Below are 25,964 nucleotides of genomic sequence, written 5' to 3'. Positions count from 1 at the left end.
TTTGGGATGTTCTAAACCTATTGCTTATGTTTGTGTGTGCTTAAATCTAATACATTGTAGTTTTAGATAAGAGCACGCTTAGTTGCAATCAATCTTTCATCAGCCGGAAGCGCTGTGTTCCCACTGATTTATTCCTGACACCGCCTGGAGTGAAACAGTTAAGTTATAATTGCTTTGAGTTCTAAAAACCCTGGGTAATAGAGAGATGGAATTGTTTAAATCACAGTTTACAGAAATAACTCACCTTGTTAAGGTAAACAATAAAACACAAACAAGGCAATCAGTGAATAATTGTTTGCTACATTTAATCAAACAATTTTCTGTCATTCATGTAAGTACTGCAGACAATGGAATACCATTCAACTCTCCACTGTTCCCTGTTCAACAAAGCAGTATTTCAATATCCAGTCAATGCTTCCAAAATCAGGGCCTGAATCTGCAGGGGAACCGAATGTTGACCACTCTTCATACCTGTGGAAGTCAATCATAGCTGGGGTTACTTTGCCCATCACAGGACTGAAACTTTATTTTAGTTGTGTTTTAATCTAAGTACTTCAGAAATTTAACTAAGAACATTTTTTTCTTTATGCTGTAAAGAGCAAGATTAATTGGTACACTCCTACTGATTTCTGCTGATCCTAAGATGCAAAGCAGAAATATGCTTGACTGAATTGAAGTATACCAATGAAGCTGCCCCCACCCGCACCCATGACAGAGTCCCATTGGTGCCTTTGGCAAAGGTTTGCTGTTCTGTAATAGCAACTTTTAGCAGGCCTAACAAACTCACTGCATCCAACACATTGCTTTCAGAGTGTTTATCCAAATAGTCAAATGAGGTGTCCAATAAAAGCATGTGTCAGACTGACCCTCATGATCATTGTGAGATGTATGTATAGATTACATTTAAGGAGTTGTATATATGTACTAGAAAATATGTTTGACAATCTGAATCAAAGCAGGGTTAACAAGCAGGTTTTGACTTGGCAAAAGATGCATATTCATCTGTCTGCCTTGGTTCACATGGAAAATAAGCACTGCAAGCCAATATAATGGAAGTTTGTTTTTATATGACATCAACATGAGGATGTGAAGGCAACTTGGAGCCAGTACATCAGGGAATAAACCACAAGGGTCATCCTGGCTCTGGGGACAAAACAATGTATTTGGGGAATATTAAGGGAAGGCAAAAAGACACCTCTTCATCCTTCCCTGAGGAAGCAAACAGGACCGTGCTTTTTGCGTTCGTGAAAGGGGAATCTACGTCATCTTGATGGAGACATTGGGAGATTTCCTTAGATGAGATAAACTACTTTAGAGAAAGGTCTTTTAGCCTGTTAAAGTTAAGTTTAGAGTCTAGGAATCATGTTATACTTTTGACTTGTATGTAAACATTTCTGTTTCCACCATTATCATTATTCACTATCTCTAGAATCTTAGTCTTTCATAATTAATGTATGATTGTTTTCACTATAAATATATCTCAGAGCTGTGATGTTATATTGGAGCTGATTCTTGATTGAACCAAACAAGCTAGTGGGTGCACTGTTCAGTTGGGGACAACTTCTCTGGTAATTTCTGAGTGTCTAGCAGTTAAAGGCTGGCCACTGCAGGGGAACACTTCAAGGATGCTTGGGGTGCACCTATTGTTAACCTGCAAGGCAAACTAATAGCTGGCAGAGGCACAGTGACCTTAAAAGGCGCTTAAAAGGTACAGTGACTAAAGTGAAATCCCTGCAAGTTGTGTGGGCCCTTTTTAAAGACACCATAATAGAGGCCCAACTTCAATGTATACCCCAAATTAAGAAACACAGTAAAAGAACTAAAAAAGAGCCACCGTGGCTTAACAACCATGTAAAAGAAGCAGTGAGAGATAAAGACTTCCTTTAAAAAGTGGAAGTCAAATCCTAGTGAGGCAAATAGAAAGGAGCACAAACACTGCCAACTTAAGTGCAAGAGTGTAATAAGAAAAGCCAAAGAGGAGTTTGAAGAATGGCTAGCCAAAAACTCCAAAGGTAATAACAAAATGTTTTTAAGTACATCAGAAGCAGGAAGCCTGCTAAACAACCAGTGGGGCCCCTTGATGATCGAGATACAAAAGGAGCGCTTAAAGATGATAAAGTAATTGTGGAGAAACTAAATGGATTCTTTGCTTCAGTCTTCACGGCTGAGGATGTTAGGGAGATTCCCAAACCTGAGCTGGCTTTTGTAGGTGACAAATCTGAGGAACTGTCACAGATTGAAGTGTCACTAGAGGAGGTTTTGGAATTAATTGATAAACTCAACATTAACAAGTCACCGGGATGGCATTCACCCAAGAGTTCTGAAAGAACTCAAATGTGAAGTTGCGGAACTATTAACTAAGGTTTGTAACCTGTCCTTTAAATCAGCTTCAGTACCCAATGACTGGAAGTTAGCTAATGTAACGCCAATATTTAAAAAGGGCTCTAGAGGTGATCCCGGCAATTACAGACCGGTAAGTCTAACGTCGGTACCGGGCAAATTAGTTGAAACAATAGTTAAGAATAAAATTGCCAGACACATAGAAAAACATAAACTGTTGAGCAGTAGTCAACATGGTTTCTGTAAAGGGAAATCATGTCTTACTAATCTATTAGAGTTCTTTGAAGGGGTCAACAAACATGTGGACAAGGGGGATCCGGTGGACATAGTGTACTTAGATTTCCAGAAAGCCTTTGACAAGGTCCCTCACCAAAGGCTCTTACATAAATTAAGCTGTCATGGGATAAAAGGGAAGGTCCTTTCATGGATTGAGAACTGGTTAAAAGACAGGGAACAAAGGGTAGGAATTAATGGTAAATTCTCAGAATGGAGAGGGGTAACTAGTGGTGTTCCCCAAGGGTCAGTCCTAGGACCAATCCTATTCAATTTATTCATAAATGATCTGGAGAAAGGGGTAAACAGTGAGGTGGCAAAGTTTGCAGATGACACTAAACTGCTCCAGATAGTTAAGACCAAAGCAGATTGTGAAGAACTTCAAAAAGATCTCACAAAACTAAGTGATTGGGCAACAAAATGGCAAATTAAATTTAATGTGGATAAATGTAAAGTAATGCACACTGGAAAAAATAACCCCAACTATACATACAATATGATGGGGGCTAATTTAGCTACAACGAGTCAGGAAAAAGATCTTGGAGTCATCGTGGATAGTTCTCTGAAGATGTCCATGCAGTGTGCAGAGGCAGTCAAAAAAGCAAACAGAATGTTAGGAATCATTAAAAAGGGGATAGAGAATAAGACTGAGAATATAGTATTGCCTTTATATAAATCCATGGTATGCCCACATCTCGAATACTGTGTACAGATGTGGTCTCCTCACCTCAAAAAAGATATTCTAGCACTAGCAAAAGTTCAGAAAAGGGCAACTAAAATGATTAGGGGTTTGGAGAGGGTCCCATACAAGGAAAGATTAAAGAGGCTAGGACTCTTCAGCTTGGAAAAGAGAAGACTAAGGGGGGATATGATAGAGGTATATAAAATCATGAGTGATGTTGAGAAAGTGGATAAGGAAAAGTTATTTACTTATTCCCATAATACAAGAACTAGGGGTCACCAAATGAAATTAATAGGCAGCAGGTTTAAAACAAATAAAAGGAAGTTATTCTTCACGCAGCGCACAGTCAGCTTGTGGAACTCCTTACCTGAGGAGGTTGTGAAGGCTAGGACTATAACAATGTTTAAAAGGGAACTGGATAAATTCATGGTGGCTAAGTCCATAAATGGCTATTAGCCAGGATGAGTAAGAATGGTGTCCTAGCCTCTGTTCGTCAGAGGATGGAGATGGATGGCAAGAGAGAGCTCACTTGATCATTGCCTATTAGGTTCACTCCCTCTGGGGCACCTGGCATTGGCCACTGTCGGTAGACAGATACTGGGCTAGATGGACCTTTGGTCTGACCTGGTACGGCCGTTCTTATGTTCTTAAGTTAGGCAAACCCAGACGAGATTTTTTGTTTGGGTAGCTAAGGGTATGTTTACACTGCAGTGAAATACCCTTGGCTGACCCATGTCAGCTGACTTGGGCTCTGGCTGTGGGGCTATAAAATTGCAGTGTAGATATTCGGGATTGGGCTGGAGCCTGAGCCCTGGGATCCTGTGATGGGGACCCAGCTTAAACCCAAACATTTACACTACAATTTTATAGTCCCTCAGCCTGAGCCCCATGAACCTGAGTCAGCTAACATGGGCCAGCTACAGGTGTTTTACTGCAGTGTAGACATGCCTTTTCAGACTTGTGGTATCAGGAAGCTGCCACCCAATTAAATATGAGCACATCTTCCTCTCACTGGAGTCCGAGGGGCTCACAGTACTGAGCACCCCGAGAAAGTGTCGCAACCTGAGGTATTTTTGTTCTAAGACAGTGGATCTTCCAGTCCATAGAGCAAGAAATACTATGAACATTTGTCTTTTTGCGCTGTAAATTAGATTCCCCGCCCCCATCATTGCTTAAGTACCATGGACAGTTCAAAATTGAGGAAATGGGATGGAAGCAAGATAAACCTTAAAAATGAACATAGCAAGAATATCTTTTGAGTTACTGAATGAACTGAATGTACAACTGCTACAAGATCCCTTCTGAATACATTTAGTATGTTCTTCTAATGATGATAACTTATTAGATACTATTGTAATAAAAAGAAAATTTTGCAATCTACTAAACTAAAGATATGAAACCCACTGGATGCTAAACAGGAATGTTAATTAACTCTGACTGAATTATTTATGACAAGGGAATCACAGCCTTTTTATGACCAAAGGGCCACATGGCTTTAGCTATAACATTTTAAAAAGAACTTCTCTATTGTCACAAACAAAAGATCAAACAAGCGAATATCATAATCAACGCATAATAACAAGGCAAGTGGAGGAGGAGGATGAATGCTTTTGAAACACAAAGAAATAAATTCATGTTTAATTATTTAGTAAAATGACTTTAAATACACAAATGCAATGCCACCATCATTAACGTTTACATTAACCAGAAACATTTATTTGTTCGGATTATGTTAATTATTAGTAGTAAGGGGTTTTTATTGTCTGAATGTTACTCCACAGACTAGACAGTATTTACAAGAACAAGGTCAGATCAGACTCTGGGAGAAAAATCAGTGGGAAGAAAACTTACTTTTCTGTGAATCAGCCCAATGAGTCAGGGAATGAGATTTGCTCCTGGCAGAGCAGGTGGGGGACATAGACATCTGAATGCACAGTTATCCCAAGATCCACAGGGCATCCTCGCTACTTCCTGCTTCCTTGTGCAGTCATTCATAGGTATCAAATGTGGATCTGGCAGTGTGTTACGCCCACTTTGCACAGGTGTGAACAGCTGCACAAGTGCATGGCAATGGACAATTTGGTCCTGAATTCTTGTAAGCATTCCGGCTGGAATTCTGAGCTGCACCTCTGGGAGGCGCAGCAAAGAAAGATGCAGCCCGGGTGGGAGGGTGGCTTTAAGCATCCCCAGGAGTCTGGGTTGTTCAGAAGGCCAGTCTGTCCCACCATAGCAGCCTTCTGAGAGCTACCTAGAGACTGCTCATAGCAACTCAGAATCACCATAGTAACCTACAGTATAGGGACTTCTGGCCCTGACACATCCCTTCTTGACCTCACTCATGGCATGCCCCCCTAAGACGTAATTCTCTGCTCCAAGGGGATTCTCCCCCAAACGGCTGTAATCTTGTGCAGCAGCATGGGGCAGCTGTTGAAGAAGGGAGAATTCCACCTTCTAAACTTATTTTCCCCTTTGATTATACTAATGGTATAGAATGGGGCTTATTTGATGTAATTTGAAGAGGGGGTGGGACAGAGTTTGCTAAGGGCTCTGACAAAACCTGAAATCTAGTCTACCTCAGAGGAAAAATGTTTTCTCTTCAGAAAGATTTTTATAAGCCCCATGGATAAATCATGTAACGGAGCCTCAGCTTGGTTTAGTAGGAAAAGGGCTGTGAATCATTTTATGGACCACCAGATGGATAAGGATTCAGTTAAACGCAGATGGAACTTCTCATTCAAGAACCAGGTTTCCCTGCGTATAGTATTTGACTATCAGCTCTCTAGATGTATTGCAGAAACCAACAGAATTATTCTCCCTCTCCTCTCATGTGTTTAAGTAGCTTGCTTGGATTTGATCTAGACTCACTTTTAAAAGGATCCTAATCACAAAGTGATGGTCCTTTCTGAAAACGAGCAATGCATACACCTACACCACGCTCCAGAAAAAAAGGAAATCATCGGTGTTCTTCACAACAATTCAAACAAGCTGTTGAAAACTATCCTACACACCATCTTAATCAGTTAGGACGTTGTGTCTGAATCGTGAAATGCCAACCACAGAAAAATCTTTGGGATAAAGCTGATAAAAAAAGAATATTTCTCCAAGCAAAGCATACCTGTGTGGATTCTGATAACACTCAGTATCAATCTATTATGTACTCAAAGCATGAATCCATTGTCACAAGTAGGAGTACAAACTACTTTACATTGTTATTTGATAGGAAAGATTTTTTTCTTAAGAAAGTAGATGAGAGTGCAGCAGTGATTGTCTTCTTTATGGTTGTTTACCTGTCATTTGTAATCTATATTTGATTTTGTAGTTTTTTATCAGTCATCTTTGTAGCTCATCTGCCACCTTGTGGTCTATTTGCAAATGTTTTAGGGCATCAAAAACAAAGTATTTGATGTTTAGCAAAATATTTGTGGCTGCACTACGTTCATGCTAACTAGGCATTCCATATTATCATGGACATTCATGGCACAATAGAACTTCATTTTTCTTCAATTAACTATTGCTGATATGGATAAATAATTGATAGCTATGGTAAAAATATCTGGGTCTAAATTTCCATAAGTGGCTAATGATTTTGGGCACCCAGTTGAAGACGACTTTAATGAGGCTTAAGCTTCTGAATGCTGAGCACCCACTTGTTTCCAAGAGCCACACTCTGTAAAATGACTCAAGCCAGGCACCAAAAACGGAGGCATCCAAAATGACTAGTCACTTTCGAAAATGTAGCCTCTGATATTTATCGATAAACTAAACTGATATTTTCATCTCTCCCTGATAACACCTTTAATTAAAGCCTATGTTATTCCATCTGTTATTTGAACCTAGCTACCCAGTACCTTCCAGAGTTTCACACTTACTGCCAAAACAAATTGTCACTAGTTTTTAGCTACTTCAGCAAAGATGGTATGTTAGCACGGGCTGAAAACCAACCTGCCATTCCAGCAGCTGCAGCAGGATGTGTTTATAAGGTGGAGGTACACCTTCTACATGCTAAAACACCAACTGTACTGCACTGTGAGAATACTGCTTAAAGAAAGACTGTCACGCATCAACGGGATGTGATACGCCCACCCTAGATGTTTACAGAATGCCAAGCACTGTAGGATCTTGGGCCCTAATTTGGCCAAGTACTTAAGCACATGGCTAATGTTTAGCATGTAAGTAGTCCCAGTGTTGTGCTGTCCTGCTCTCCACCTCACTCCCCTGAGACAAGCACCAGTATAATGGCTTCTGACAGTACCACTCTGACCCCAATTATTTATTTTTCCAGGCTCCTTAGCCACCAACTAAATAACTGAGTTTTAGTTTTGTACAAAATGGGATCCAACGTACAGTTTCCTTGGTTAAAAGGAAGAAGGGTAAAGCTACGTAGAAGGATATACAGTTTCATAAGATGCAGTATTTTAAAGCCCCGTTAAGTCTTTGCTTTTAATAGATTTCAAGGCCAGAAGGCACCACTATTGCAGCTCTTGTTCACTCACCAAGAGAAGGGCTTTGTCTGCCTCCTGCAAATATGAGGATGAACCCATATTTGATTTCCTTTGTCCTGTGAAGATCAGATGAGGCTTTATGGTGGGATCTTTGAAACTGCCTTGGGGATTTGGACACCCCATTCCCAGTAACTTCCCTAAGGCAGCTGTGAAAATCCCAACCTCTATGCCCAGGTTTTCAGTGATTTCACTTACAAATAGGGATAATCCCACTGTAGGTAATGGTGGTACAGAACAGTCAGGCCTAGGATGTTTATTATTAACCATTAAGGCTTAGTCAGTGGCTGTGCTTTTTAGGCCTCAGAACTAATCATAGCAGGAACTATGTTTATTTACCAGCTCTCAGGTAGGGTGACAGGTGTCCAGACAATGGGCACTGCAGAGGTGGCACTTGGGGTGGGCGCAGGATGCGGAGCCCCCTGGCTGCCCCTATGCATAGGAGCCAGAGAGGGGGACATGCTGCTGCTTCCAGGAGCTGCTTGAGGTAAGCGCCACCTCTGGGCCCCAACCCCTTTCCCGAGCCCCAGCCCTGATCCCCCTCCTGCCCTCTGAACCACTCAAGCCCAGCCTGCAGCCCCCTCCTGCACCCCAAACCCCTCATCCCCAGCCCCACCCCAGAGACCACACCCCCAGATAGAGCTTTCACCCCCCACCTAAACCCCCTGCCCCAGCCCTCATCCCTCTCCTGCCCTCTGAACCACGCAATCCCAGCCTGCAGCACCCTCCTGCACCCCAAACCCCTCATCCCCAGCTCCACCCCAGAGACCACACCCCCAGCTGGAGCCCTCACCCCCCCCACACCCCAACCTCCTGCCCCAGCCCTGAGCCTCCTCACTCTGAACCCCTCATCTCCATCCAAGAGCCCCCTGCACCCCAAATCCTTCATCCCCAGCCCCCCATCAGAGCCTACATCCCCAGTCAGAGCCCTCACCACCACCCCCTGCACCCCAACCCCCTGCCCCAGCTAGGAGCCCCCTCCTGCATCCTGAACCCCTCATTTCTGGCCCCAACCCAGAACTTGCACCCCGAGCCCAGAGCCCGTACCTCCTCCCAAAATCCTTGGCTCCACCCCCAGAGCCCCCTCCTGCACCCCAAATCCCTCAACCCTGGCTCCACCCCAGAGCTCACACCCCCAGCTGGAGCCCTCACCCACTCTCGCATCCCAACCCACTGCCTCAGCCCTGAGCCCCCTCCTCCACTCCGAACTCATTTCTGGCCCCACCCCAGAGCCCGCACCCCAGCAGGAGCCTTCACCCCCTCCAGCACCCCAGCCCCCTGCGTCAGCCCCATGAAAATAAGCAAGTGAATGAGGGTGGGGAGAGTGAGCGACAGAGGGAGAGAGGTTGGAGTGAGCAGGGGTGGGGCCTCGGAGAAGGGGTGGGGCATGGGAGGGGCCCCAGAGAAGGGGCGGGGCAGGAGCCGGGCAAAGGTGTTTGGTTTTGTGTGAGTAAAAAATTGGCAACCCCAGTTTCAAGAAATCTGTTTTCACATTGGTTGCCCATTTTGCCATATGTGCTAGCAGTTCACTATGGGCGACGTTGTGGTTGGCCCTCATATGGCTGTGCAGTAGTGTGTGTGTGGGTGTGGGGGGGAGTAAGGAACCTTAAGTACACCCTTCCCATATACATGTGCTGTGGTTCTCTGTCCCCCTCTAGTGGTGGCTGAGCCACATACCGAGGTTGGTAAGCCTGCTACATACTTGATAACAAAGCTGGGTCTTTTATCTCAGGCAGTATTATTTATTATTAATTGTTGTTATTATTATTATTTATTTGTATTACTGTGGCACCTAGTAGTCCTAGTCATGCACAAGGGCTTCACTGAGCTAGACGCTGTACAAGCACAGAACAAAAAGACAGTCCCTGCCCCCAAAGAGCTTACGCTCTAAGTGAATAGAGACTTGTGCGTTTAGAACCAAACATTCTGAGACGGTGATGACCATCTTCTGTGCATTGCCCAGCAGACCTGGCCCACTATGCAGCATGGTTAGCAGAGAAATACCTTGAACCTTTTACCTGAGGCAGAACACCCCAGAGTATTGCGGCTCTGCACCACTCCCAGTGTAGGGCTAAGTGCTGTCATTTAGCCATGTTGTAATTTTCTGTTTTGTACACATGTAACGACACCAGCCACTGTACAGTGATCATAGTGTGCAAAATGACAGGCCTGCTTTGAAGATTATGGGAATTACCTGAGAGAGGGCACAGCTCAGCTAAACTCCAAGCGTGAGAAGACATTTCAGATTGCTTGCTATACCCCTGGTCAGAGGACGTTCTTACTATGAGATCCAGGATGAACCACATTAACACCTGAAACCAGAAGCTGGGCTCCCTAGCACAAATCCGAGTACTGGCTATGGAACAGGACAAGGCTGCTGGTGCAAACGGGATGGAAATAGAGAGGTTTATAACCCAGTGCCAAATTTTTGCAGACTCTTTAGGGCCACATTCTGCCATTCATGGTCAGGCTGTGTAGCACCTGACTCCACAAATTGTCCCACTGATGTCACTGGGACAACTAACGGAGTAAGATACTATTCAGCCTGAGGGTGAGTGGCAGAATCAAGCCCCTAGTGTTGCTTTACCTAATGTTCCATCAACTCAGTGCTTAAAGTGGGAAGAAAAATGTGGGGGTTTATCTGTAATGCTGCAGTCCAGTAAAGGGGGTAATGATAGCATTGCTATGAGCTGGGTAAAACTTTGTTCTGGGTTGACGTAAAACCCCATTGAGATTGATAGGAGTGAACGCATCCTTCAATTAACATAACTGTAAGCATAAGCCTCCACCTAAGACAAAAGCAGTATGTGAGGGCTCCCCCCCCCCGAGCTTTGGGCTGAATATTGTTTTTGGTCTGGGTGTGTTTGTGTGTGTGGGAAGTCAGAAGAGACAAAAGACTGAAAAAGACAAGAACGGAGAGTGGCAGAGGCAAGAAAGCCAAGCAGTAGCCTATGAACATAGTGTGACCCTGGAAAGAGTTAGAGAGATCTTTAGGGTCTGTTGGCTAAGGAGACGTTGGGTAAGCTAAGAAACTGCTCCCTTTGTTCTTTGTTCCTCTTACGTTTGGAGAAGAAGGACTTTGTATATTGTTTGTAAATAAACAGCACTGCATCAAAAAAAAAATCCAGACTCCATCAATTTCTACTTCCAGAACCATAGAGCCCTGAACTTCAACTAGATGCTTAGGTCAAACAGGGGCAACAGTATAGTACAAGTCAGCATTGAATAGCAGGGCCACTCAGATATTTTAGTTACTGCCTTTCCCACTGTCTTCGCAGTCTCCTGCTGGTATAATTATACCACCTCCCAACAAGCGGTGGTCGCTATGTCGTCAGGAGACCATCTACCGCTGACAGAGTGCTGTCCACACCACACTTTTATCAGTGAAAGTTATGTCAATCATGGGTGTGTTTTTCACACCTCTGAGCGACGAAAGTTTTACTGACAAAAGTGGTAGTGTAGACATGACCTAAGAGAGACAAGGTGGGTGAGGTAATATATTTTATTTGACCAACTTCTGTTGGTGAGAAAGACAAGCTTTTGAGCTACACAGAGCTCTTCTTCAGGTCTGGTAAAGGTATTCAGACTGTTACAGCTAAATACAAGATCAAACAGATAGTCTAGCATAAGTAGATAGCACATATTCTAAGGGACCATTCAAGGTTAAATGGGGTGTTAATGGGCCACTTCTTGAATGGCCCCGTAGAATATATGCTAACTACTTATGCTAAACTTTAGCTCTGACTCTCTGAGTACCTTACCCAGACTTGAAGAAGAGCTCTGTGTATCCTGAAAGTTTGTCTCTCTCACCAACAGAAGTTGGTCCAATACTCACCCACCTTGTCTCTCTACTATCCTGGGATCAACACGTCTACAACACCACTGCATACAGCAAAGGAAAGCAACAGAGTTTCTTGCTTGAAGAACCAATGGTGTATTGGATTTGGCCACTCCTGGGGAAAAAGTAATGCATGTCAGCTCCATTGCGTTCCCACACACCAGTGGTATTATAGCAACCAAAATGGCCTATGAAAAGTCACCACTCTTTCCTGACATTGTTTTATATGCAGATACCCAACTGTTTCTACTATTCATCACTCCACAGCTCATTATTTAGGGCTGTTTGCTGGGATGTGGGAAACAAGCACAAGACACTAAACACTGTTTAAGCCACTGGTTGGTAGGGCTGTATAAGGAGGCTGCAGGCAAAGCATCAGTTCAAGAGGTTTCTTCCCCTTTCCCCCAAAAAAGAGAGGCAGAGGGGACCTCCATGCTAGCTTCATACAGGCCAGCATGCAGGGGAGACCAGGGATGGGGAGTGATCCGCCAGGTGGACTGCAACTCCTATTAGTGCCCATGTGCTAGAAGAGCTGCCCACAGAAAGTCTCTTTCCCAGCAGTCAATGGAACAAAGCGATAGGGACACAGTTGGAGTGGGAAGAATGGCAGATGACTCCCGCATGGCCATTTTGGACAGACTTGAGGTTGACGAGCTGAGAGGCAGTGAAGCCAGACTGGAGAAGGTTACAGTGCAGTCGGGGTGCGTAATGACCAAGGCTTTTCAGGAAGGTTCAGGGGACAAGGAAGGGAGAGGAAAAATGAGGAAGGGGAGGAAAGGATGGAGAAAGTGCCAGTGTGGGAGAGCTAGGGGAGGTCTGAATGAGAATAAGAACATAACATAAGAACGGCCGTACTGAGTCAGACCAATGGTCCACCTAGCCCAGTAACCTGTCTTTTGACAGTGACCAATGCCAGATACTTCAAAGGGAATGAACAGAACCAGGCAATGATCAAGTGATCCATTCACTGTTGTCCAGTCCCAGTATCTGGCAGTCAGAGGCTTAGGACACCCAAAGCATGGAGGTGCACCCTGACCATCTTGGCTAATAGCCGTTGATGGACCTATCTTCCATTAACTTATCTAATTCTTTTTTGATCTGTTATACTTTTGGCCTTCACAACATCCCCTGGCAATGAGTTCCACAGGTTGACTGTGTGTTGTGTGAAGAAGCAATTTCCTTTAAAATGTTGCAAACTGGGGCAATGCTGGGCTGAAAGCAGGAAATAAATTTCTTGCATCTGTTCAAGGAAAATCAGGGAGGTTGGAGAAGAAAATGCATGGTACAGAAGGAGGGAAAAGGTTTGCCAGACCCTTTGGAAGTGAAGGGAAGAAATATTAGACTTTACATCCTGGTGGGCATCCCCGCAGAGTGTCTGATGAGATTTCCAGAACTCACAGCAGATGAAGAGATGTGGCACATGTGTCACTGCCTTTTCAAGCTTCCTAGTTACTTATTTATATAAGGCTACCCACGTTAACTATTTTCTATTTCGAAACTAGCTGAAAGAGTGTACTTGAATAATACATTTTGATCTATACCAGTATTTTAAAACAAAGTGATTCTGCATTATTCGTTCCAATCGGTCTGCATTTTAAATTATGCCACAGCAGAGTGTTTCAGCATGAATTGCACTTGAAATATAAATTTGTTTAGGCTGCTTTTTCCCCTTTCCTTTTCCAAACAACCTGATACAGCAGTTGTAATGTATTTTTAAACACACTTATCGCAGAATCATTTTGGAGAAGAAAAGCCAGAAAGTGGAACACAAATAGAGTCCTCCCTATAGCATTTCCCACGGGCTTTGTAGAGATGTACAGTGCAAAATATGATGCCAAAAAGGACTGTACCTTCTAATGAGGTACTCTTTATACATATAATGGATTAAATCTGGAGCTTAAAAAAATGTTCACGTGCTTTCAAATATCAGAGCAACATTAAACCAGAGGAAGAATTTATTCACTTCCTTGACCTTCCCATAAGGCTCTTCCTTTCTAGAAGCCAGCTGGGTGGAATATCCGAGCAACAGTCCCAATCCTGTGAGATGCTGAGCACCCCACCTAGGTGCTGTGCACCGTCAGTTCCCAACAAAAGACTTGAGGCTATTCAGAACTTGGAAGATTGAGACCTAGCAGAAGCAAATGTCACTGTGAAAAACCCTGAAGAATTTCAATATCTTTTCATCCTCAAACTGCCAGGTACAGATTAATTGTTGGTCCATCTAATACAAATATAACCCACATTAATATTATTTTGGCATGAATCAGTAGATGGTGCTGTTATGAATAGTCCCCTTGGTTTAGTGTGTGAGCAGTGTACAGTCTTTGAAGAAAGGCTGTGTTGTTGTTAAGATTATGATGTAGATTCTTTGGGGAGAACCATTGTAAACAGCAAGATAGTTTGCTTTATGCATTCATCTATCTCTCTGGAGTCAAATTTGATGCAATGTTTCTTCCTGAGAACCCAGCATTGCTGTTTGGGCTGCTGAGATTTTGCAAAGGGGATTGCCTGTCTGCTGTTTGTGACCACCTCTGTTCAATGACTGATGTGCATAGTCTAAATAAACAAGTTAGTCTAAGAAAATACCAAGACTCCACATCACTGATTTCTCCTCTGGCAGGAAACCAGCCTGCAGGGCCCCAGCATTTGCTACCAGTAGAAGGGTGACAATACCAAATACCAAATTGGTCATTGTCCTCTTTTAGTGGCTGGACCATGTAAAGTGGTTTATGTGTCTGCTGTCCTATTGTAGCTATGCAAAGTGTGAGCCATTAACAGTGGTTTAGAATCTTGATGGCTCCCATCAACTAGGACAATTGACTGTAGATGGCTCTGTTTACTTGCAAACCTTTCTGTGAGTCAGGCCAGGAAGAATGAAGGCTTTGAGTCTCACAGGTCATGTGACCATGTCACCTGGCACTGGAATCCATCTTAAACCTGGTGCTTTTCCACTTAGAAGGAGGGGTGGGGACCCGAAGAGACAAAAGATTCCCACCTTGTACCAAAGGTATATAAGGAGGTGGAACAGAACAAAGCAGGCTGCAGTCATGAGAAATCCCCTAGCTACCACCTGAGCTGGAACAAGGACAGTACCAGGGGACAGGATTGGGCCCAGATTAGGAAGGAGTCCAGTCTGTGAAAGAAGCTTATTGGAACATCTCTGAGGGTGAGATTTACCTGCATTTAGTTTCCTAATGTATTAGGCTTAGACTTGGGTGTTTTTGTTTTATTTTGCTTGGTAACTTACTTTGTTCTGTTTGCTATTACTTGGAACCACTTAAATCCTACTTTTTATATTTAATAAAATCACTTTTGCTTATTAATTGACCCAAAGTAAGTAATTATTTCCTGAGGGAGCAAACAGCTGTGCATATCTCTCTGTCAGTGTTATAGAGGGTGGACAATTTATGAGTTTACCCAGTATAAGCTTTATACAGAGTAAAACAGATTTATTTGGGGTTTGGATCCCATTGAGAATTGGGTATCTGGGTGCTGGAGACAGGAGCACTTCTTAAGCTGTTTTCAGTTCAGTCTACAGCTTTGGGGGGACGTGGTTCAGACCTGGGTCTGTGTTTGCAGCAGGCTAGTGTGTCTGGCTTGACAAGGCAGGGTTCTGAAGTCCCAAGCTGCCAGGGAAAACAGACTCAGAGGTAGTCTCAGCACATCAGGTGGCAGTCCCAAGGGGGTCTCTGTGACCCAACCCATCACACCATCCTACATTTGAACTTCATCACTTCTCTGTTACATGATTTGCTGTAAGGGACCGTGTGGCAAATAGGATCATGTTTTATTCACCTACCTGATTCACAAGTATCATAGGATGCCAGTCCAGTCTGTCCCATTAGCGATCAAGTTGAGTTGTTCATGTGTTCTTTAGAGATGTTGTACTTCAAAAGCCAAAATGTGCTCTCACACACATGCAACCACATTAAAATCAATGGGGTTGCCCAGGGATAACCAAAGGCAAAATTTGACCCCTCATCCCAATTAGTGGGAATAAAAGACACTGGACCAAATCCTGGATCTTTGTTCAGTCCTTATTATCATTTTCTTTCCAGTAAGGCCCACAATGTTCACATGGAAGATGCTGTGGAGTGTTATTAATAATACCCAGCTCTTTGATGGCACTTTTCACCAGAAAAATCTGTATGAAGGAGATCAGCATCATTAGTTCCATTTTACCAATAGGGAAACCAAGACAGAGAGATGAAGTGACTTGCCCAAGATCTCCTGAGTCCCAGTCCAGTGCTTTAATCACTGGGCAACACTGCTGCATTATCAGGATTTGGTCCATTGTAATTATTCCTTTTCAATTAACAATTTTTAATTTACATAGATTCACAGAGCTTGAGGTCAAAAGGGACTATCAGATAGTCTTGTGTTTGACTGAAGCAGATACCCCAAAAAGACATCCAGTCTTGATCTGAAGACAAGATATAGAGAATCCACTACTCACATAAAAAAATGGTTAAAAAGAGATTTAAGATTGCCACCGATACGAGCATAACTCAAATAAGGTATTTTGTATAAAAAGATCATCTTTATCATAAACACTACTTGCTTGTTCCACCCAAAATAAAAACATTAATTGAAAAAAATGACATACTTATACATGGCCTTTTTGTGTAACACATAAAATGGAAAGACGAAAATGAACATATTTATTATAAGGATGAAGTTAGAGGGAAACTGTTTCCTAAAATCTCGTTTTTTGCAGTCACATCTGCATGAATGGTGTAGACAAAAGCCCAATGTGTTTTCTCAGAAAACAATTTGTATCTTCCTAGGGTAGTAAATCATGTTTACCATTCCATTTAAAAACCTTCAAAGGGAAAGAGAAGATACCTAAGACTTCAGTATATAGCTTCTCACTGTATTGGATGTTATGTTCCAAATCTTCTGTATTGGACTGTTAAACACCTGCTGACTTAATGTGCCATATAGTGCTGAATTTGGCCAAAATATCTTCAAAAGCATTGGTGCAATAAAATTATTCTCAGTATAGATAGTGTTTCCCTCAACTGGTATTATTTGTGCCTGCAGCACTGGAATATGTTAGTAAGGTAAGCACAGCAGTGATTGGCTTAGATATCCATGTGGCAATAAAATATAAAGTCTTATATCTAATACATTGTGATTTCAAAAGTGCCTTCTGGAATTTCATGTGGACTTAGTGACAGGCCAAATAGTTACAAGAACTGAATTAATGTTAAAGATATGCAGTTAAAATCTCTAGAATATTTACAGCTGGAGATAGTAATAGAAAAACTGCAACCCTATCAAAATGCAAAATAGTCCTGGGTGATTGTAGGATGCCGTTTGCACCTCAGACTATGGCTACTGACTACGCACAAAGGCTAACATAATACACTCAGCTGCTCTTTCAGGCTTGGCAACATGGTGTAGGGTGACGTTTGCTACATTCGTGGAATGACAGTACATGGAAAGTGGCCACTTCCACAGCCAGACCACTGGAAAGGGGTATTCCCCTGAGCTATACCTACCTCAGACAACAAGGCGGGTGTATAGATATAAAAAAATCCACAATACAGTCTGTAGAGCTACCAGTTACTGTGTGGTTAGTATAGGTAACAAATTGCCTTGTCTCTACATCTGTTATTAATAGTCTGACTTGCGAAACTATCACAAAGGTCCATACTCCTGGTACAACGTCCGGCAATTCTGACATCACCCTAATGTAGTAAAAATTGCTGGATGCCGAGTTTGGGGGACTGCTTGTGTGAGTCAGGGCTACGCAGCTTGAGCTAGGCCGGCAGAAGCAGTCTCTTAGGAATATGCCGCAGTTGGCTACTTCTCGTTTCCATGCCATATGAAAGAGCAACATTGTTCTCATCCAAAGGATTATAATAATTGCTATAGGAGCAACAATAATTATAAACCTCTCTAACAGGCGGTTTTATTCGGCTTTACTCCATTATTGTTCTGGTGCATTTTGATTATTTTAGATATAGACATTACAGTTGTTATTGTTACAACACATTTCCACACCACTCTGATCTTGCACTGTGCTTTGTACATGTAGGCAAGGGAAGTGCCCTGCGCCGATAAGTTCACACTCTAAATAAGACAGGACAAAACAGCACAAGACAAAATGCAGGACAATAAAGCAACAGAGCAGGGATCAGCAACCTTTGGCATGCGGCTCGCTAGGGGGCTTACCCTGGCGAGCCGGGCCAGTTTATTTACCTTCCGCGTCCGCAGGTTCGGCCGATCGCAGCTCCCAGTGGCCCTGGTTCACCGTCCCAGGCCAATGGAGGCTGCGGGAAGCGGCGCAGGCCGAGGGATGTGTTGGCCGTGGCTTCCTGCAGTCCCCATTGGCCTGGAGCAGCAAACCGCGGCCAGTGGGAGCCGCGATCAGCCGAACCTGCAGACACGGCAGATAAACAAACCGGCCCGGCCTGCCAGAGTGCTTACCCTGGCGAGCCGCGTGCCAAAGGTTGCCGACCTCTGCAATAAAGGGAGGGCCTGGGGGTTGCTAATGGTAAGGAAAGGGAGGAGGTGTTTCTGAGAGAAAAGAAAGGGCTCTTGAGGGAAGAATCCAGGCAGCTGCAGTATGATAGGAGGAAGGGAGCAAGGAGGACAGAAGGGAAACAGAAGGAGTGATAATGTAAGAGGAATGAGAATAGTGGGGGAGGGGGAAAGGAGGTGGAAGTGAGAGAAAAAGTGTAAGAAAGAGCAAGTTTGTGGGGCAAATTCTCTGTCCCAACATGCCCCATTTGTGCCAATCAGATGGTACAAAGGAAGTGGAAACCTTCCTCGGCTCCTACTGGAAATACCCCCATCACGAGAGAGTTTTCAGCAGGCGTAGAGTGTGTGAAGCTGGCTCTTATACATCCCTCCCTACAATCGGGGGCCCGATTCTGCCACTCTTAGCCATGTGAGTAAACCCTTCTCATGCAAGGAGTCCCCTGGAAGTCAAAGGATGACTTATGTCAGTGAGGGTTGCCAGATCAGGTCTACTGACCGTTTACAAAACTCAGGCTCTGGCTATACTACAGAACTTAGAGCAGTGCTGCTAGTGCAGACGCTCTAAGCCGATGGGAGAGAGCTCTCCATCAACTTAATTACTCCGGCCCCTGCGAGTGGTGGTAGCTATGTCAGTGGGAGACATTCGCCCGCCAACATAGCGCTGTCCACACTGGCGCTAGGTCGGTGTAACTTCTGTCGCTCAGGGGGTGGCTTATTCACACCCCTGAGCGACACAGCTTATACCAACGCAAGCTGCAGTGTGTACATAGCCTCAGTCATGCCGGAGGCTCAAGTTGCATTTGGAAAGGCTCCTTTGCTCTCTAAGACTCACCTCTGTTTCTGATTGTATGAGCAAAATGCTGACTTAGCAGCACAAGCATAAACAGTATCATGTTAACTCGGCCTGTAAGATGCTCAGATATCCCTGCTACGTGAGTGAGTGCAACAAAACTGGAATACTTGTTAGGAGACATATTACTATTACATGCCTGCATATATTGGGTTGCCTCAAACTAAGGAAGCAAGGGTTGTCAGACACTAAGATACACTGAATTATTAATACCACACATTTTTAGAGTCATGCTGACGTATAAAACAATGGTGAAGTTTTAAATCTTAAGAATTGTTAAATATGTTTCAGTGCAAAATCAGCTGTAATGTCCATCAACAACTTAAATGTATTTCACACCCTCACCTTGGGCCATTTTATGATACTTAAAATCAAATAATCAAAGACATTAAAAAGACAAATAAAGAGGCATCTCTGTTCATTTGTGCACAGGAGGGTGGCATGTGGGCCAGTGAGATCTAATAGCCAGAGGAATAACCAAGGAAGAGCACAAACCACTGGTGAATGTACTGCAATAGGGGAAGGCTTGTGTGTTGGATTTTATGACCTATATGGCTTTTTAATCTCTAACTCCTATGAGTCCATGTTTTTTTTTATATTGTGGCTTAAAGTTCACCCACATCCAAGACAATCTCGCTAATCTCCTTGAGCAACAAACCAAGCTGAGGACTAGGGATGCAACAATCCCTAAGAATTCGGCCCATTCACAAAAGAGAGGTATCAGAAGTATTGGCAGCATCCAGAGCTACCACCTGTGGCTCTGACCCTGAAGCTCGCCAGAAATAGTCTCCAACAGCAGCTTTCTGCTGCCAAGTTTCTGGATCCCTCCCGCTCTGGCTTCAGGCCTGGGAATAGGACTGAACCAGCACTGACCGCAAGTCAATAGAGGAGTGAAGTATGTCCATATAAATCCTGCCAGAACTGTCTGCAGCATTTGATGGAACAGTACAATGCCCTGCAATTCTGACATCACATTCACGTTAGACCTCCTACAATGGCACAGGTCTTTCCTCTTAAATCAAAGGGTCATCATGAGCAACTGCTCCTCCACCTCCAGGATTCTCTCATGTAGGGACCCACAGGCTCCGTTCTCTCCCCATCCTGAGCAATGTCTACATGAAGCCATTGGAGGAGCTAGTGAGACAGCATGAACTGATGTGTCAAAGCAGTACGAGGTAACCATCCAGCTCTACATCTCTTTTATGACAACAGAAAACAGCATCATCTCCAAGGTCCCTGAGATCAACAGCTGGATGAACAGCAGCTGTTTGCAGCTGAACCTGGAAAAGACTGAGGTGATGCCAGTGGAAAGAGGCAAACTCCCTGAGAAACTCCTGTCCTCCAAAGCAATCACATCCATGAATGACATCTGCCCTCTGACCGTCAAATCGGTGCACAGCCCTGGCATCCTCTCAGATTCCAGACTGCCTTTGGAAGCTCAAATAGTAGCAACAGCCCCCTGTTTCCATGTGCAGCTGGCCAGACAATTGTGCCTGATCCTACCAAATGAAGATCTGGCCATGGGAATCTGTGCTTTTGTGACAGCTTTTGCAGCTGGTCTATTGCAATTCATCTTATCATTCATTTTATCTCGGAATGAGTCCCCATGCCTTGAAGCAGCTCACCTGCTCAGCAACACAAATTGCTGGGAACAAGCTGAATACAGAGCTCAGCTCAAGGCCACTCTCCTGATATGCAGAGCCCCATTGGAAATGATCCTGGCTGCTGAGAGACCTCTCTCTCTCCCTCCTTCACTACAACCTCCTACAGCAGCTACATTCTACTGGAACAACTGTTGAACAATATGGATAGCCTTGTAACCAGGGGCGGCTCTAGAAATTCCGCCGCCCCAAGCAGGGCGGCGCGCCGCGCTGCTCGCGCCGCCCTTCCCCGGTCCCGCGGCTGGGGCAGAAGTGCCTGCGGACGGTCCCGCGGCTCCGGTGGAGCATCCGCAGGCATGCCTGTGGGAGCTCCGTCCGAGCCGCGGGACCAGCGCACCAGCCACAGTCATGCCTGCGGGAGCTCAAGCGGAGCCGCGGGAACAGGGGACCTTCCGCAGTCATGCCTGCGGCAGGTCCGGTCGTCCCGGGGCTCCGGTGGACCTCCTGCAGGCATGACTGCGGAAGGTCCGCCGGAGCCAAATGCCGCCCTGCCAGGACAATGCCTCCCCACGTGCCTGCTTGGCGCGCTGGGGTCTGGAGCCGGCCCTGCTTGTAACCATGGGAGCCAGAACTTTCACAACAGTCAGAATAATCCATTCATAGAATCATAGAATACTAGTGTTGGAAGAGACCTCAGGAGATCATCTACTTCAACCCCCTGCTCAAAGCAGGGCCAACACCAACTAAATCATCCCAGCCAAGGCTTTTTCATGCTGGGCCATTATGGGTGTGATCCTGCAAACACTGTATACAGGTCAAAGGCCTTAATTGTGGATGTATACAGGGAATTAGATGTCTAAGTTACATTGTACCCTGTGGCACGGCAATTGCTAGGTACTGTGCTTCATGCTTTTGCTCCACTTACCAGTCTGTGTGTGGCAGGATGTACAAACAACGTAAAAAAAACATAATCAGAGGTAGTGTGTTTCCCAAAGGAAAATTAAACATTCATATGAATTGTACAACATGGAGCTGAGATGCTGTAACTATATTTTGAGATGCCTTTTCAGCGTTAGCAGATATCCAGTTGGTTTACCTAAAATACACTTCTTGCTCTAATAAGTTTTAATGGAAAAAACACCCTGTGTAATCACTTTGCTGCAACATCTGATTCTATTTTTTAGGGATCAGATCACAGTGAAATTATATTACGAAAGAAGCTTGGGGAAAGGAGATTAATTAGAACATATGGAGCTAGCTACACAAGCATGCGAGAGCAGCACTACTCTGCGAGGGCTTCTTGCTGTGAAGAGCTGCACACTCTCAGTTCCATTGGAGCTGCTGGGGGTGGGGCGTACTTCAGAGGCGCTCAGAACCTTGCAGGATTGGGCCCCAAAACAATTGCAAATTTACATGGAAATAGCTAGAGTGGAAGGATGACGTGACTTGCTCCAAGCTCACGCTGCGGAGCTAGGAATAGACCCAAACTTTCCTGACTCCCAGGCCAGTGCCCTGCCCACTGGATGACACTGCCTCTCACCGAAGTCCGTGTTGAAAGCACTTGGTGTTGCAGGTGCTGAGCAATGCTCAGGATCCGTCTCTGACTCTGTAGCTTAAGTCATGAAAATGGGGCACATAAACACAGAAGGCCAAGACTATAACAGGGTTCAAAAAAAGAACTAGATAAGTTCATGGAGGATAGGTCCATCAATGGCTATTAGCCAGGATGGGCAAGGATGCAAAATCATGCTCTGCAGTGTCCCTAGCCTCTGTTTGCCAGAAGCTGGGAATGGGTGACAGGGGATGGCTCACTTGTTGATTACCTGTTCTGTTCAGTCCCTCTGAAGCGCCTCTCTGAGTAGGCCACTGTCAGAAGACAGGACACTGGGCTGAATGGACCATTGGTCTGACCCAGTGTGGCTGTTTTTATTATCAGACTTAACCTAATGGATTTACACCAATTTATACCAATTTAGGATTTGGGCCTGAGGGCCAGCCTCTGCTCTCAATTTCCCCAGAGTAAATCTGGAGTAATGATGGATTTCAATGACCGCAGAGCTTAGAGCAAAGTGAGCCAGAATAGTTTGACATATCTTAAGCTAACATCATCCTTGTTTTTAGAAACACTATTTGTGCTTCATTAATAAATTATTTCAGTCATGTAATTTATTTACTAAAATTTGAAAAAATAAAATCTAATTCAACATTATCACAAAGAACTGGTGCATACTGCTGTGTTGGGTGCAGTCACTTACTGGGCATCCCTAATGGGTGCATATAGCAGTGTGGTCCAGTGGCTACAGCGATGTATTGGGAGCCAAGAGACCTGGCTTCTGTTCCCAACTCTGTCACTGACCTGCTGTGTGATCTTGCATGAGTCATTTCTCTCTGTTCTTTTGTTTTGACTGTTCAGATTGTAACCTCTTTGGAGCAGGGACTGTCCCTTTGTGTTTGTGTCTACCATAACATCACCTGATCCTGGCTGGAGCCTATAGATACTACTGTAATACATGCAATAATGTCATTGCACCTCATGCATATTGCAGTTTTATGTGCAGTCAGTTATTGTGTGGCCATACCTGGTGCATACTGCTGTCTTTGACAGCTGTGCATCTGTAACTGACTACAGAAGGTTCACTGTATATTCAAGAACAGAAATGAACCTGCATTGCCACACCTAAAACATTCTCAAATCAAATGCTGTGCCGCTTGCCAGTTCCTTGGCGAGCCAGCCGAAACACTGTCCTGCTCAATCTAATTCCACTGTAACAAGTACACGCATGCACACTTTTCTAAAGTACTCATCTCCCCCAGTTCAAAGAATATTATTCCAATGAGAGTCTTTACACACATTATTTCACCCTACTTCCCAGCCTGAGAGTGGCAGGATGAACAAACAAGGTAAACAATCATATAATCAGAGGTAGTATGTTTCTTAAAGGAAAATTAAAATGCAAATAAATTATACAACACAGCACCAAATTGCTGTAAATATATTTTGAGCATCCACATGACTGACAGACAGCCAAGCTGGAATTGCACCGTAACGGTCTGAATATGAAAGATCCTAGGGTTCAGAACAGTATTTTAAATCCATGCCTAAAACAGTTGGCACAGGTGTATTTCTGAAAGACAGTGAAGTGAGCCAGCCATTCAGTAATGACATTGTTGTATTCAAAATGGGTTAACAGGATGGTGCATCATGGCCATGAAAGATCACTTCGACAAGAGCAGTTAAATGAAGCAGTTGCCTTGTGTGTCTCTTTAGAGCTGCTTTCCGAAACACTACGCATCTTGTGCATTAAGTTGGGCTACAGGATAACAGAGAGAACTAGAAAAACTGGCTGTTTTCATGAGCTTGAAAAGTAGCACTGATGCAGTAAAAACCACACAGCAGCACGTATATCAACTGAAATTCACCCCAGAGCCAAGGCCTGCACACTTCACAATTTCTTTGTGGGAGGGTTAAGTGGAACTCAGATATTGCATTGGCCTTGTGCTGACCCTCTCTGCAGGGGTGAATTTCATGCACAATGCTTTAATTCTGGTCTCTGATACAGTCAAAGTTAAATGCGGTGGAGAGGTCAGAATTCCTCCATTCAGGGTGTGGATTTGCAGCAGCAGTCACTCCACAACCTCTATTGCAATGCCTCTGCAGTCCTTACTGACTTGGCCAGTTCATCTACCCAGTTGTGGGTCTGCAGCCCTTCCATCACCCGCCCAACAAAACCCCTCTTCATTCTGGGGCACAGGGAGCTCCCTGCATCCTATCCAGCCTGCTTCTATGCAATAGAATGACAACAGTTCAGTAGCCTTCAGGCAGGAGTGCTAGGGACCCCAATCAGGGATCATTGGGGTCCCATTGTATTAGGCATGATACATGCACATAATACAGAGATGGCCCCTGTCCCAAAGGGTTCACAGTCCAGGTAACTAATTTGGGACTTCTGTGAATGAGAGATGCACAGGGTGATATTCACCCCGGCAGAGGGGCCAGCACAAAGCCTAGGCAGCACTAAAGTTGCACTACAGGCCTCAGAATAGGATTTAAGATGCTGCTCAGGCCTAGGGTTGAAGGATACATTTTGCCCTTTGTGACGGCAAGGAAACAGGATGATACCATTTGCCCTTTAATGAGACCTCAGAGACCATTAACACTCTTTAATGCAGAGAATACAGCCAACAAAAACTAGAGCAATGCTTAATTAACGAGGACAATTACTTTGAATTGTAAAGCTCATACATTTTTCAGAAGAAGAGATATCATTCTGCCTTAATTGCTAGGTATGTTGAATAGGCAATTAAAAACATATTAAAATAGGACCCATAGATAACAAGAAGTAAATTTCTGTCCTGTGCAGATTAGGGAAGAAATTCTGGCTGTGGCTCCAGTTCTACTTGAAAACCAGTAAGGAGATTTCCCGGTGCATGTTTTATTGTTCTTCCATTTCAGCATTGTGGATAAGATACCAGCATTTCCATTTCAAACACTGGATTTTCAGTTGAGTTGGACAAATGTTCATGTGGGCAAAACTCAGCCCGGGAGATTAGTTTTTGTTTTGTTTCGAATACAAAAGCAAACATTAGATTGACTGACTGATTAAACAGGTGATTACTGCTGAATGTGCCTGATTCATGGGGGAAATCATGAGCAATTGAACAGGGGTAGCAAAGAGATCATTTTGATGTGCTGATGTTCTAATGAATGGTAATCAATCATCTGATGGAAACACCAATATATTCCTGTGTCATGCAGATGTATCCTTTAGCATGCTGGAGGAAGTGCTTAAGCACATGCATAACTTTATCATGGGAATAATCCCATCCCTATTCAGTAAAGCAGTTTCAATGGAGCTACTCACATGCCTAAAGTTTAGAACATGCTTGAGGGCTTTGCTGAATAATAATGGGATTAATCAAGTGTTTAAAATTAAGCATGTCCTTAAGCACCTTGTGGAATTGGGGCTTTCGTAATCAAAGCCCAGGTGATTTGGCTTTAGTCTTTATTCATGTCTTACCAGAGCAATTTATATAGATACAGAGCCCGTAACTTCATATAGAGATTCGAAGGAATTAGAAAGGTTCCTTGTCCTCTCCACTGCTGATGGATGAGGTGTATAAGTAATTCTGATTCCTGCACATCTTGTGGAACGCTACTCTAATATTCTAGGAGAAGAGTGTTGTTAGAGGGCTTTCCCTTCACCCTCTCCCCTGGTTCTTGTCACGCAGACAGAAAGCAGAAGACCAGAAGTCTGAAGTGCAGCCAATGTGATGTTTATTGGGGTTAGTTTCCAGCAAGCATGTGTCCCATAACTCTGACGCCGCAGAGCCTTGTTTCTCAGTGTTCCCACTTCCCCCTCCTCAGCAGGCATAATTATACATGAAATGCACA

General features: G+C 44.1%; 1 long non-coding RNA gene across 1 annotated transcript in view; it reads right to left on the bottom strand.

Annotated features, from left to right (window-relative positions):
- Positions 1-323: 323 nt before the first annotated feature.
- Positions 324-25,964, bottom strand: part of LOC120399052 — a 46,436-nt gene continuing 20,795 nt past the window's right edge. The window contains exon 3 of the long non-coding RNA XR_005594924.1: positions 324-471. This is a non-coding gene — a long non-coding RNA (uncharacterized LOC120399052). The remainder of the gene's footprint in view (positions 472-25,964) is intronic.

This window comes from Mauremys reevesii, linkage group 2 (genome assembly GCF_016161935.1).
Source record: "Mauremys reevesii isolate NIE-2019 linkage group 2, ASM1616193v1, whole genome shotgun sequence".
Classification (NCBI taxonomy): domain Eukaryota; kingdom Metazoa; phylum Chordata; order Testudines; family Geoemydidae; genus Mauremys; species Mauremys reevesii.
This window is presented reverse-complemented; position numbering and strand designations above follow the sequence as displayed.